The sequence below is a fragment of the Dreissena polymorpha genome, chromosome 6 (assembly GCF_020536995.1).
Source record: "Dreissena polymorpha isolate Duluth1 chromosome 6, UMN_Dpol_1.0, whole genome shotgun sequence".
NCBI classification, from domain to species: Eukaryota; Metazoa; Mollusca; class Bivalvia; order Myida; family Dreissenidae; genus Dreissena; species Dreissena polymorpha.
This window is the reverse complement of record NC_068360.1, coordinates 85,433,482-85,442,868: the sequence shown is the minus strand read 5'-3', so window position 1 is coordinate 85,442,868 and position 9,387 is coordinate 85,433,482. Positions and strand designations below refer to the sequence as shown.

Here is a 9,387-nt window from a genome sequence, read left to right as displayed (position 1 = left end):
AATGTATTAAGTATACCACACTTTAAGAGTTAATTACCTTTGTAAATATACACATTTTTTAAAGCAAATCGTCGTTTTTATTAACTATTGTATGAGGAGGCTTCGGACACGTTTCTGTCTAATTAATGACAGATGGACATAGATGCTTTGAAGAGACAGAAAAGAGCAAGTGACTGCGGAAATGAAGCAAGAATGCAACCGGCACTGGCATTCAATCAACATCTGAACCATGCTCAAATATGCAGACAAGTGTATGCAAAGACATCGACATTCTATACACAGATGTTGACGTCACTACGTTATTGTCAGTAAGACCGGTGTGTACACAACGACGACATCGAAGGTTGTCATTAAGTGTTTTTCAACCACCTTTTTTATGAAATGCGACTGTTACGTAAATAATATTTTGTGGCTACAAAGAAATACGCATTCGTTTTAAGCCTCAGGTAGGAACAATTTTACACAATCAGTTAATGTATTAACTAAATAACCCTTGATTTAGCTTGCACTCCATAGATACTCGTTTATCAGCTCTAACTTAGACGACCTAGAACACACTAAGATACATTTAACTACATATATGCACATGAATAATGTGTTGATGTAAATATTCAAGTTTAGGGTTAAATGCTTGTGCAAACCTGATTTGATCATTTTATTTTTATTTTATTTTTTGCAAACTCATTATATTTTGGAAACTGTAGAATATGAAATGTTGTATCATAGTGGTATATATGTCATGTATCCGATGTTGATTACGTACTATATAAAAATAGAATGTTTGGGATTCCAAATAACATTTTCCATATGTGTCATTTCAAACTAAATGTAGGTACAGTACTTAAGGTTTACACACGTACAACGTGCATTTTCCTCCAACTACTATGCTTAAACAGCAGTAAATCCAATGTATGCTTGTAATTGATGCATCAGAGAACGCGACATTAATGGACGATGTTAACACAATAATTGTTATTCGGAACACTCCAGTCTGGGTTTTCCCGATATTTGAGCACGCGCGGTAGGTACAAACAAAAGCTGACTAGCATATTTTAAAAGAGAGTGAATCAATAATTTCTCTTATCGCTGAATAGTAAACACCACTTTTTCTGCTCAAACGTTCGTTGATAAAAATACCATGATTTAGTAATTTTTCTTTAGATGAACTAATCTCGATCGTGTTTAATTGGTAAGAATACTATTTAACACGATATAATGCTGCATGTAGAGGTAAACAGCTTCGGTCACGTAACTATGTAATTGCATATACTGTGCGTAGGCCTGGGCATACAGTTTTAATGGAAGTTTGTAAACGAAACTACCAAGACTTTGGCTCCATCGTATATATATTATACTATTCAAATATATTTAAAATCATACAGACAAGTACCAAACAACAAAAACCTTACTATCCCCAGTCCATTCGTAGTACTTGAACTAATATATCGTACCATATCAGTTGGATATTTATATGTCTATTGATATAGCTCTATTGTGATGCTTTTCTTTAATCTAATCTGAAAAGTAAAGAAAACTATTAGCTAAAGACTAAGACCTTAAGATTAGAAGGCACATCACTAGCGAGCTTTACCATACATAACTTTTATTTACTATATCTATAAAGCATGCCGAAAGAAACAAGAACACGAATAATGTTTTTAAGAAGAAATATTGCATTTGTCAAGCCGTTTGTTTATGTTTCTTCATTACCATACAGCTGACAAAGTCTGTTTTCAAGTCTTTTAAGACTGTTAGCTACTGGACCCATTCGTACAGGCGGCTGTACGTTTAAACAGTGCATTTAGACTTTAATCATGTATTAAACGTATGACATACATGCATATCAGTGTGAGGTTTGTTATGTGTAATTAATAATAATTATAGTAATAGTAATATCAACAAAATACTTGAATTTTGACATTTCCTAAAAGAAACACTCCTGTCGTTTAAATACTTATTTATATCCACAACTGAATGGGAAGCAAATCGGATATCGACGTTACTGGTCATTACTGTATTAATGACAATGTTTGTACCTCCCGCGCGCGCTCAGAAATCGGAAAAACCCACAGCGCGCGAGTTCCGAATTAAATCTATTGAAATTTCTTAAATCCAGAATTTCATTAACAAAGACATTACAGAACGAACGAAAAACGTAAATAAAGAAAAATCTGCATATGCATCAGCAAGAGATAAATCTTATTATCGCTTAAAGGTCCTTAATTTATATAAAATTACGAATAACACAAGCATTAGACATGGGAAAATAGTAGTTGCGATAATTCAACTCTCAGCTTTATAACCTAAAGGGTTGCTGAGAGTTGCCATGCGCCGTCTATTGTCCAAAGGTGCAAAATTTTAGCACCACTGCAAAGACTAAGGAACACTGATGCTGAAAAAACGTATCAACGTTTACCTGTCTAAAGCACAAACTCATGTAAATGGTACCAATAAAGCAAGAAATATTTGCTGTTTATTCACTTTGTTATTCTTTAGTACGCTCTATCCACCATATTGGGAACTGTTGTAATGTTGCCGACAAAGTGTCACTATCAGTTAGGTTGCAGTACACCAATGTTTTGCACATCGTGATACTTGATGTAAACTAAGTCGATAAAGATGTCGAACAGTCGTCGAATATTTACACTGTTCCAAATTTCAAAATGAACATGTCAGCAATAATAGTGTGTTGAATTTGAAATATCGTCGTGTTTTTTAGGTTGCATACAAAGGATAATGTCCTTAGGCTGCCATTCAGGTAAATTGAATGTGTTTTTCAATTTTATTCATGGCTTTCTTTAATTGGTAACCAGCAACGTCTGTAAAGTGATGAGCACGAAATCTTTGCGCAAAACTCCGATTGTGTGTATGAATGGGTGCATATGTACTCACAGAGCTACCATAGCAAAAAGTATGAAAGGCTCTGGGAGTACGTTTATATGGACTAAGGCAAATAGCAACCGATAAACAAAAATGCATTCAACTATGGTCAACGCCATGGAACATTCCATGCCAATGATATTATTTGGTGTTTAAACCTCTCGCACTTAACCTGTGCTCACAGTAGGAGCTATGAACTTAAACGGCACATTTGCACAGTTGACAAATGGAAAATCGAAACGATAATCCAACAATCCAAAAGTGAACAAATCTGGAATCACCCTCTTTGAACGGTTAATGCAAAAAAACAATTGAGGCTTACGTCAGTTTTATGGCGGCCCAAACCTCACGCTTGATCTGTATCAATTCGCTAAATATATGTGTAAATAAAAGTAATCCCACACAATTCAAATTAAATAGTAATAAACGATAATGCTTTTTTCAGTTTAATTACCACTCAACTATTCAAATATGCCATAAATAGCACTCTGAACTGAAAAATATCAACTACATTTAAATTTAAAATCTTAAAACATGTCGTGTTAGAGTTAAACTTAAAAGTTCGTGGCAAACGTTTTCATAAATGTTTAGTCATAGTTTTGCTTTTAAACTATCTTTATACAAACTGTTATTATACATTCAGGTGGAAATGCAAACTAAAGGACTTATATTGAATGTCAATGTTGTGGGATTGACGGGGAATGGAAAGGTCAATGGAGTCGGCAAGTCGTGCTTTTGTAATCGTGCGGTTCGACCCAGGCAGGACGATTATCACGAAAACCATAGTTCCATAGTGAGCACGAACGACTTTTGTGGGCAAATCATTAACAATCAGCATTTCTTATATTGGGGTGAACGGAGATTGTCTGACGAGAAAACTCGATTAAGAATTCTTGAACAGACCGTTTTTGCCAATGATGAAACATTCGAAGTTTTTGAGACCAACATGGGGAAGAACTATTTGCGCAGGTGCAAAACGCTTAAACTCTTCTCACCTGGAAAAGCGATGTACATTTGCCGGGAGCAGATGGGTATGATTTTTTTTAAATATAAATGTACGGTCAATATTTTGTTAAGATTTCAGGGACAACACAGTTACATATATGTTTTACTTACGGGCACATTTAAAAAATGGCAAAAATTTTCATACTGGAGGTTGAACATTAAGTTTAATAGTTCTTTTTTCTGATGATGTCAGTTAATTATTGAAGAATGTAAATCTCAGTTTTTCTGACAAAAAAACATTCATTTTTTATCAAACTTTTAATAAACACAGTGTATGAAAAAATACAGTTAAACACATTCAAGGAAAGTCCATCATATGTCACAATTTTTTTTCTACCATTCTTTTTCGTTACTTTTGTTTATAGTAATAAATAACTTTATCAAAAACTAGCCTTTTCACTTAAAATCTGGATTTTTTTTTATATGTCAAATTTTTCAATGAAAAATCAGCCATTTTATTTGGAACATCAAGCAAAATGTTTCTGTATTTATACTATACTATCTCAAATATAGAACAAACCAAGCTTAAATGAAACTTTAGTATTGTGCTTACAAAATTACAAAAACTTGTAATCATAAAAATATGACAGCGTTCTAAAATGTATGTCTTTTTGAGATCATATTTTTTAAATGAAATCTTACACTCTTGACATCATATCTTCATATATACATATACATCTTCATACACGTCCATTGATGCACTTTTATATGGTTTAGCTAATTAAATGTTGAACTATACACCAATCTTTGTTCCAGTAATTAAGAAAAAACAAATAACTAGCAACACATGTCAGTAATATGCATTTTTTTAATCTTTCGTGACATATTATATTTAATGCTACAATATGCAATAATTTTAACTATTTCAATATCACGAATGATGTGGAGTTGTTAAACACGACTAGTGTAATTAGTAAACAGACTACTAATACATTTAGTTGAAATCCTATGCTCAATTAACCACACTTGAAAATTCTTACACTCCTGACATATTTAAAGGCACTCGCTTTTCTGATCAATTGTGATAACTATACATTTGTAAATTGAAACACGGGTTGAAGTGTGAATGCACATTTAGTAGTAGCAAACATAAGTTTTATTATTCTTTGTGCTAAATAGTAGTAAATTTGTGTTGTGTCCATGTTTTATCCAAAACTTTCTCAAGTCCAATAGTGATGAATATTTCGCATGTATACAAACTGTAAACTGCAATTGGATACATTGCATTATTGTGATAATGGTAACATGTTGACATACACTTTAGTAACATCTTAATATACATTTTCAAACTTAATAAAATACCTTAACTTTATAATAAACTTTCAAAACTTAATAACAGTTTCTAGTAGGTCCATGACCATCGTTAATTTCATCTTTTGCATTTTGTCACTCAGGTCACGCACAAACTTAATTGGTAAGAAGAAATCATAATATGTACTTCTTTGAAAATACTATTTCTTTAGTAAAAGTGAAGGAGAAGTACTAGTAATAATGTAACTATTCTAAAGGTAACCCGAACAAAACATTTTAACAGTTGCTGACGCTTTCAATTTGAATTCTTATTTGATTATGTTTTACACTTATTGAACTCGATCAATCTGCACACTAAAGAGCTGTAAGCGTTTTGTGCTCTTTGATTCATCAATAACTGGACAGTGCAGTTGCTTGACAATACTGTAGATGGATTCCTGTGATGTGTCTTGTTGAGATGGCCATTTTTTCATAATGTTTCGACAAACTATATTTTGCCAGCATACTGTAAGCACATTGTGTAAACTTAAATGACCTTACATGGCATGTGTCTGATTGGCTTTACATAAACATGAGCAAAACAGTCTATTGATACCATTCATTTAAAAATAATCGACGATTTGGCAAAAATCTTACACTCCTGACAATTTTAGTTTGCCGTTATAAATCACCATATTTCTTAAAGTAACGAGTGTTTATGCTCAATGCTCATTCCCGTTTTATTCAATATACTTATTCCTGCAATACTCTCACAAAGAAGTCCTAAACATGCGGTTGATAAATTATGATATCAAGTTCAAGTTGAATTATACCGTATTTTAAACTTTTTTAGGATGTATGTCTTCAGGTGACCACAAGATATGTAAAATCGAAAATAAAAAGAATAATGTGTTGATTATATAGAAGCCACGTGTCCAAGCTTCGTTATGGACAATTGTTTTAAATTGCCTGGTTCCAAAAATATTTGTACTGCTGCATGGAAATGCAACACAATTTTAAAATGGCACACTTTTTCCTTACACTTTTAGCCACTTTAATTGCGATAACTTTTGCAATTTCGCATATTTTTAAACCAAATCAGGACACAACTTGAAGTTAACCTAGATACGTTATCATAAATTCAAGTATTTCACATTGAAGACAGAATAAAAAATGCTCAGCCCATCTTAACAATTAGCCATTTTTTGCATGTGCCCTAACGCTATTGGAGTCTTACATGATTTGGATAAGTGATATGAGATATTGTATGCATTACAGGTACTGAAATACAATTTGACGACAAATTGGTCTTAAATAGAGAATTCCAGGTGAATGGTATTCTGTGTCTGATTGACGTCAGTATTGAATGTCAGATAAACCTTGAGGCACAGTTGTTATTTACCCTAGAAGTAATACAGTTTGCATTGAAAGCCAAAATCCCAGTTCTGGTTGTGACAACCAAAAATGACAAAGCTGACACCATTTGTAAAAATAGTCTTGAGTCGTTTTTATCTGAACATAAACTGAAGCCCAACGTACCAGTTGTAGAAACTTCTTCTCAATGCAATATTAACATCGAAGCAGCGCTAGAACTGTTGACAGTACTAATGCTCGAACCAACAAAATCTGTTGCAAGTACACGGACACTATCGTATGACGAAAGCACATCGATACGAGAGAAACGTATTGAAAATGCAAAAACGGAGATGGGTCATGTCGTCAAAAAGGCATTGAATGATCGGATATTAGAGACGCATACACTTGGACTTTTGTATACGTTTTGTAGAAACAAATGCGCGTTCCTTAGCAATTTGTATGGCGATCATAAAGCTAAATTGATACTGCAACAAATAGTACTACAGTACTATATTGACAGACAGCGGCAAAATGACTTTCAAAATTTACGTCGAGTTCTGCGCCAGTAAGGAATAACTGCCAGATAGTCAATGATGAACTGGTTTATTTAACTCTCAAGTGGATACAACAATTTGGTGAAAAACGCAGTTTCAATGGCAAACTTCCAACCAAGGGGAGTAACTCATGGGAATATACCATGATAACATAACAGTGGTGTAAGGGAGAGAACTCGTACTAATTATGTACTGGCGGAACCTCTTTTCCTTCAAATGAACACAACTCATACTTCATATAATAACACATACAAAATCAGTACAGGATTAGAAAATTAAACCCAATAGATTAAAAATGTCTAATGATAGAAACACAATATTTAACTTCTACAACTATTAAGTACATAACATGTATCTTGCATATTTAGAATTTGCATCATAAAACCAAGGATAAGAAATCATTGAACAAGTCAGTCATATATACTAAGAGAACCAAACACTATTGAACATGACAAACAAACTTGCACCACTCTAATCATTCTAATACATAATCATCAAGATATTTTGGAGGCTGTCGTGAGCGTTGAGGTCTTTGCGCTGGCTCAGTGTAACCGGGCGAGGTCATACTCATAGAACTTGTTTCTGGAGACACGTGTACTTGGGGGGGGGGGTTCACAAAATGATGACGTCATATCCGGCTCATACACAATAATTGGAACTGGTTCTACACTTTCTGGCGTAGTCAATGTTGCAGGAATGCTTGAAGGTGCTGGGGGACCACTATCAGTTGGTGAATGAACACATTCGTCATCAGACTCATGGTCTGGGTCGGAGTACACTAAAGGCCTTTCGCAACACATTTTATCATACGGAACACGGTAACACTCGCTTCGTTTAACTTTATAGGATGAAGCCCGTAACTGATTTCCCGAGAACTTTTTAACAAAGCACCACTCTTCATCGCACGACACAACTAGATACCTATTGCGAGCTTTGAATTTGCTTTTATCTGAGATAAGATACACTAAATCACCGACACTTACATCACCAACACGTACCGGAACACTAGCCTTGGACTTAGATTTTTCACTGTGGGGGTGATTTTTCATACGTGAATCATGCCGCTGGAGGATCACATCACGGTCAGACACAGGGAGTTGAACATGAGTGAACTGAGAGCGTTGGGTCCACAATTCACGGGAAGACAGGCCCGTATGGCGTAGACGTGAATTCAACCTTGCGACTACAATAGCAAGGCCCATGCAAGTAACGGGGCCTCCACCTGGTTCATACCGCAACAACTCATTTTCTAGCTCTTGTATAGCCTTTTCAGCCACAGGATTCTTGTTTATGTTCTTAACACGGCCGATCTCCAACACGATGTTGAGACGTTTCAAGGCTTCGTCGCTTTGCAAAGATGCAAAACCCGGGGCGGGATCTACACGAATAACTGCAGGGGGACCGTCTAATGGATGGAGCTCAGTACACAAACACACTAAAGCATCTCTTAAAGTGTCCCTTTTTTCGTCAGGAATAAGACAGGCTTTAGTATAAGAGGTAACACTCTCACGCACGACTAGAATAGTTTGTTGATTACGTTTCAGTACATCTGCGGCGAACGACATGCCAACAACTTCTGGAGGGTCTTCGCTTGTATGCTTTATAGCGGATTCTGGTAATGACTGTAATGAAGCACACAAGTGGCACTGCCGAGTTACAGTTTCAATAGAGCTACTCAAGTCCAACGCGTAAAAGTGACGCTTCATCACAAGTTCAAGCTGGTGCTTAGATGGATGGTCTAACTTAATGTGTAGAGCGCTGACCAATCCGTCTAAAACGGCACGAGGAACAACTATCAACTCAGATGGTGGCAATTAAGGGTCACTGCGTTTTACCACCAGTAAATTATCTCTGGCGATTGATGCGACTTGAAGGTAACGTTTAACATCTTTGATCTTTGTTAGTTTTTTAGAGGGACGAGTACCTTGTTGGAGATGCGCGTGTGTACGTCGCAGATCTGGACACTCGGATTGAATTTGAAGCCACGAGGATCTGGTAGCAAACGGCAAACGCGATGTTCCATTCACAATACTGTCAATGCAGACGTTACGAACCACAGAGTCTTCAGTATTACAGATAAATGTACAGATTTGACAGGTTGGCACAGAACACTCGGGGGCATTCCTACTTGCAAAGTCTGACGGCACATTGGCAGAGCCAGCAAGATGTCTGACGCTTATCTGGAAACGACTCACAGTTGACAAAAATGACGTCACTCTCGGACTAGCGGAAAACTCACCGCGACATAGCTTCTCTACAGCCTGTACGCAAGGCTGACTGTCAGTAAGTACACAAGCCGACACAGTAGACTGTATTATGTAAGGGCCAAAGTGTTTAACAGCGGACGCGATGCTCAGAGCTT

General features: G+C 35.8%; 1 long non-coding RNA gene across 1 annotated transcript; it reads left to right on the top strand.

Annotated features, from left to right (window-relative positions):
- Nucleotides 1-330: 330 nt before the first annotated feature.
- On the top strand, nt 331-6,754 carry LOC127833312 (uncharacterized). Its single transcript, XR_008027337.1, has 3 exons — nt 331-446; nt 3,524-3,911; nt 6,394-6,754. It is a non-coding gene; the product is annotated as an uncharacterized LOC127833312 (long non-coding RNA).
- Nucleotides 6,755-9,387: the final 2,633 nt, after the last annotated feature.